Source organism: Phoenix dactylifera, chromosome 1, assembly GCF_051530095.1.
Source record: "Phoenix dactylifera cultivar Ajwa chromosome 1, Ajwa_hap1_PhDact_Kaust_v1.1, whole genome shotgun sequence".
NCBI classification, from domain to species: domain Eukaryota; kingdom Viridiplantae; phylum Streptophyta; class Magnoliopsida; order Arecales; family Arecaceae; genus Phoenix; species Phoenix dactylifera.
Genome location: NC_143190.1, coordinates 45,485,795 through 45,492,000, shown reverse-complemented (window position 1 = coordinate 45,492,000; position 6,206 = coordinate 45,485,795).

Below are 6,206 nucleotides of genomic sequence, written 5' to 3'. Positions count from 1 at the left end.
CTTTACGAGGACTACGTTGGCGAGCCAGTCCGGGTAGGAGACCTCCCGGATGAAGCCGGCTTCGAGGAGTTTGTCCACCTCCTCGGCCGCAGCACGTTGCCGCTCCGGGGCGGAGCCCCTTTTCTTCTGCTTTACAGGCCTGCTGGTTGGCCTCACCTGGAGTCGGTGAACCATGACCTCAGGGTCAATTCCCGGCACGTCCGCAGGCGACCAGGCGAAGACGTCAGCATTGTCCCGCAGGAAGCTGACGAGGCGATCCCTCTCGCGGGCGCCGAGGCCGGAGCCGACCTGCACGGTTAGCTCGGAAAAATTTTCTTTTAGTGGAACTTGAACAAGAAGCTCACCAGGCTCTACTTGCTTCTTCCAGAGGGTGTCCCTTGCATCGAGGGTTTCTATGGGTAATGAAGGGCCCGTTGGCTGGATTGTCGCCTCGGTCGGTTGCTTTACTCCGTGGGCCGCCGTATAGCATTGCTTGGCGACCAGCTGGTCTCCTCGGACGTCGCCTACTCCTTGGCCGGTGGGGAACCGCATGAGCAGATGGTGGGTTGAAACTACGGCTCGAAGGGCATTCAGCCCTGGCCGCCCAAGGATGGCGTTGTAGACCGAGGGCAGTCGGACCACCAGGAAGTCCGTCCTCACAGTGCTCTCCCGGGGGGCGAGGCCAACTGTGACAAGGAAGCTGGTCTCACCTTCGACCGGGACCGAATCTCCGGTAAACCCGACCAGTGGGGCGTTGATCCTCCGGAGATGTCCTTCTGTCAACCCCATTTTTTGGTAGGCATGATAATACAAAATGTTGGCTGAGCTTCCATTGTCAACTAGGACACGCTTTACATCGAACTTATTTACAATCATTGAGATGACCACAGCGTCATCGTGAGGGGTCTCGACCCCTTCTAAGTCCTCGTCCGAGAACGAGATGACTTCATCAGTGCGTGGGCGTTTCGGGGGTGTTCCCGGGGCGGCTGCTCCTGCCGAGGCCCTTCCAATCATGTTGATGGTGCCGGCAATGGGCCTGTTGTCGTCCGGATTTTCGGTTGGTACGACATCCTCCGCCGGCCTCCTTTCCTCGCGCCGGTTTCTCACGAACCGGTTGAGTACTCCTCGACGGATGAGTGCTTCTATCTCGTCCCGGAGCTGGAAGCAGTCCTCCGTGTCGTGCCCGCGGTCTCGGTGGAAGCGACAGTACTTCCTGGGATTACGGAGAAATTCCGTGTCTCGCATAGGCGGCGGGGGTCGGAAGAAGTCCCGACCCTCAATTTCCATCAGGATCTCGGCCCGGGGGGCGTTAACGGGTGTATAGTTCTCGTACTTTCTCGGGTACGTCCGAGGCCGCGGTGGGGACCTCGGTCGAGGAGGGGTCCTCTGCTGAGGTCGCCCCTGCTAACGGGGCGGGCCCCTCAGTCTGGAGAGATTCTTCTCATGGCGAGGGGATCGGCTCCTCTGTTGGCCGCGCTCCTCGCGGCGCTTCTTCTGCTTCTTAGAGGCGGGCTCGATTGCTCCCCGCCTAGAGGCAACTGCCTCCTCGGCCTTGGCATACTTCCGGGCCCGGGCCAACATTTCGGTGAAGTCGGCCGGGAAGCTCTTCTCGATGGAGAAGAGGAATCGGTAGGAGCGAACCCCAGTCTTCAGAGCCGACATGGCTATCGACTGGTCTAGCTCGCGGACCTCCCATGTGGCGGCGGTGAAGCGGTCCAGGTATTCCTTGAGGGACTCCCCCTCTTTCTGTTTGATGTCGAGGAGGGAGTCTGACGTCCGTTGCTGGCGCCGGCTGGCAGCAAAGTTGGTGGCGAACTGCCTGCCGAGTTGCTCAAAAGAGGACACCGTGTTCGGCTTCAGTCCAGAAAACCAAAGCCGAGCGGTCCCTCGGAGGGTTGCTGGGAAGGCCTTGCAAAGTATGGCCTCCGAGGACCCTTGTAGGGCCATGAGGGCCCGATAGCTTTCCAAGTGGTCGAGAGGGTCGGTGGTTCCGCTGTAGGGCTCCACCTGAGACATTTTGAACCTTGCGGGAACCGGCTCATCCTCGATCCGGGAGGAGAAGGGGGACTTGGTAGTGAACTCAAAGTCTCCCTCCTGCCTCGCCTTCTTACTGTGGAGCGCGGCAATTTGGCGCTCCAAGTGCTCAACCTTTCTGTCGAGCTCCCCCACCCGCGGGATTGTCGCCGCGGTTTGCGCCGGCTCGCGGCGGTCCGGGGCTGACTCAGCCTCAGAAGGCTGGAGTCTTCTGTTGAGATCCTCCCCCGGTAGCTCTCTCTGGGGGGAAGTCCGTTCTTCGTTATTGGCTCTGGAGGAGCCATGTAGATTCTGGCCGGGGAGAACCGGGCCGTTAGGAAGAAATTCCGGCGGGACCTGGGCCTGCGGGGGAAGCGTCGGTAAAGCCTCCTCACGCCGCAGGCCCTGAACGGCGGCGGCCAGGGCCTGGACTTGCTGTACCAGGGCATTGAACTGTTCCGGCTGGACCTGAGGGACTGGGTCAGCCGGAGTTGGGGAATTCCCGACGGAGTGTCCGGGACTTTGCGGGGGACGCCGGGAGACGTTGGAGGCTCCCTTACTTCTCAACTTCATGACTGTTACTCGGGCCCTTCCTCTAGCGCCAACTGTTGCTGGAAATTAGACCCGGGGGCAATCTTCGGTCGAGGGAGAGGGAGCTGCGGGTCACCACGGCGGGGCGGCGACCAGTCGGCGGGCGGCGTCCTTCGTCTGGGGTGGCCGGAGAGAGGGAGCTGGGATCCTCACGGCGGGGCAGCGATCCGTCAGCGGGCGGCGTCCTCCGTCTGGGTGCCTGCAGACAAGCCGGTGGCCGGGTTTTCCGGTGCCGGCCCTCCAACGCTCAAGTCAGGGAGGGGGCAGATAGTGTAAGGAGGAGATGAACAGTGCTTGTAAGGCGCGGAATTTTCCAAACCCCTCCTGAGAAGCTAAGGCTCCCTTTTATAGGTGGGGGTCGGTTTACCTGTGATGTAACAGGGCGAGGCCATAGTACGGCTCGGCATGTGGCTCAGGTCGGCGCATGGTCAGGCGAGTCATTGTGCTGATGTCGGCGGCGAGGGCGTCGTACGATCCGAACCAGTACGTTACCAGGCGAATCATTGCATTGGTGTCGGAGGTATGGCCGAGATCAGAGACTTATCATGGTTGACCAGACTCTGCTGGGCTAACTTGCCGTAGAGAGCCGAGGATCCGTAGATGTCAGGAGCCATGCGCATTAATTGTGGAGTAAGCTGGAGATCCGCATTAATGGTGGAGTAAGCCGGAGATCCGCATTAATGGTGGAGTAAGCCGGAGATCCACATTAATTGTAGAGTGGACCGGAGGGTTACAGCGGCCATGCGCAATAAATGCTGAAGCAGTGGCAGGGCATGGTCCTCAGTTGGACCTCGGAGGAGTACGGCCGTAGTAGGTGGCTGACAAGGGTAGACCTTGAGCGTCAGGATTTTTCTAGGTCGGAAGTCTCGAGGTCGGATGTCTTGAGGTCGGGCGTTCCGAGGTCGGACGCCGACTTCAGCTGTTCAGGGTCGGCGATTGTGCGGCTTCTTGGGGGCATTTGTGTCACTTGGGGGGAAAAATCTTATTCCCCCAACAAGTATCTTTTGAGTAAACATCACATACCTAAGGACCCCAGGCTATTTCTTTATATAGGGTAGTTCATTTTGTCATTACCTAAGTTGATATGACGTGCATTATTGGTCAATCGTACATCTACAGCATGGGCATCATTCTGCGAAGGCAGCATATGGCATTGATTGTGCATCGATTGCAGCACTGCCAAATATGTTGATTGCCAGAACTGTCAGCCCTTGTCGACATGTGTCGATTGGCTTTTTAGCTGAATGGCTCCTCGGCTGTGGTCGAAATCGTTCACCATAGGTTATACCGAGTTTAAGGAGGTAGGTTCGGTCCAAGGTCGGGGTATCCAACATTTTCTCTGTCAAATCCTAAGGTCCAGATCATCTGATCAAGTATGCTAGAAAGAGATGCGTTGTGCTTAATCATACTATCTTCTTAATCCTATTGTCCTATTCATAATCCCTTATCTAGTCTGAATGAAAAATTAGCCAGGCTCGCTATCTGACTTTCTTATATGTTTCCTGATTGCTTTCTTGTGATCCAAATCTCATACAATATGTCAGTTGTTTCGCTATGGAATTAAAATGTTTGGATCACTCTCTTCATTTGATTTCCTATTCCTAAAGCTCGGCGTGTCCAACATTTCTCCCATCGATACCATTCTGCATGGGCAACATACGACGTTGATCGTGCGCTGATTGCAGCACTGCCAATTTCGCTGATTACCAAAACTGCCAACTCTTATCGACACGTATTGATTGGCTTCTCAGCTGAATGGTTCCTCGGCTGTGGTCGAAGTTGTTTACCTCGGTTTATACTGAGTTCAAAAAAGTTAATTCGGTCCGAGCTCAAGGCGTCCAGCATTTCTCCCATCAAATCTTAAGGTCTAGATCATATGATCAAGTATGCTAGAAAAGATGTGTTATGCTGAATCATACTATCTTCTTATTCCTATTGTCCTATTCATAATCCCTTATCTAGTCTGGACGAAAAATTTGCCGGACTTGCCATTTGACTTCCTTGTACATTTTCAGATTGCTCTCTTGCGATCCAAATCACATACAATATGTCAGTTGTTTCGCCATAGAATTAAAATGCTCGGATCACCCTCTTCATTTGACTTCCCATTCCTAAAGCTCCTATAAAAATTCCAATGCCAACTATGATCCATTATTAGATGATTTTCTATATAACCCTAAGAAAACACGATGTCTATTTTTTCTTATCCTTATAAAAGGTAATGTAGATATTAATGGCAAAAGGCAATATATGGTAGATATTACGTGATATTATTGGCAAAAGGCATTATATGTTATAAAATTCTAAATTCTTGGCTTGCTAACTAATGTTTCATGTATGCTCTTGTATTGCTCTCTTGTGACCCAATCCCTATACAATAAGTCCGATGTTTCGCTAGCAATTAAAACACTTAACAACCCAGTCCCATCTCATAAAAATTTCCACGCCAATCATATGATCCACTATTAGATCATTTTCTATGCAACCCCAATAAATCTTAATATCTATTTTTCTTCATCCGCATAAAAAGTAATATAGGCATTAATGATGAAAAGCAATATATGTTAGCTATTTTATTCCTTCAGATATGCTTGGAGGATGTTCTATAATAAAATTCTAAGTCAATTACAGTAATTAGCATCCACTATTATGTCCATATGGTGAATGGAAGACTATGCACAAGTTACGTTTCCATTTTAGATACATACAATATATGTGTGAGAATTGATTTTTATCCCTTCACAATTTTTATTTAAAAATCTCTCCAACACTCTATATTCCTTTGTGTGAATATTTATCAAAATAGAAAAAGAAAAAACATGCATGCTCCATGCCTCCCCCTATTATTTTCCACTCTTTTCTTATAAATGATTATTTAAGGATTCTAGAAACCTTTAAAAAAAATATAGAAAGAAATGGTGTAAATCAAGGGATTTGTTATTATAGATATAAATCTTCAATTATCATTTCCAGTAAGCACTTAGACTTGGTTTGTGCTAGATCATTAGTAACATAGATACTTTTTTGATAGAAGTAAAATATGTATTGAAATCAAGATTTTAAATTCTTGATAGAATACTCTCTCTTAGTCAACTATGGCACCATCCTAGTAGATACCCTCATTCTTTCTCCACTTTTCTTTTTTTCTTTTTCTTTATCCTTCCTTCCTCTCTTTCTTTACTTTTTATACCTTCTTTCTTTTTTCTTTTTTTATTCTTCTTGTTTTTTTTGGCACATCTTTCCATCCTTCCTCTTTTTCTTTTTTTCCCGCTTATTTCCTTCCCATTTTTTTCTCCTAGCTTATCTTCTTTATTTCCTTTATCTACTTTCGTACCTTTTTTTTGTTCACTTCCTTTTTCTTTTCTCTGCTTTCCGATGTGAATGCATTTCAAAGATCTATGTGCGTCCCGATCCTTTTTACACATAATTGGAAAGGGACCGCTGAGATGCCAATTCAAAATTGTGATCAAAACCCTAGCTAAACCATTGCTATACATGTACGAACGTACACACACCACTCCCATATTAGATGGGTAAATAACTACAAAAATGATTTCGACGGTATGCAATGAGCTACATATGGCAATACTATCTTTCGTTTTTATTTCTTTAGTATTTCCGTG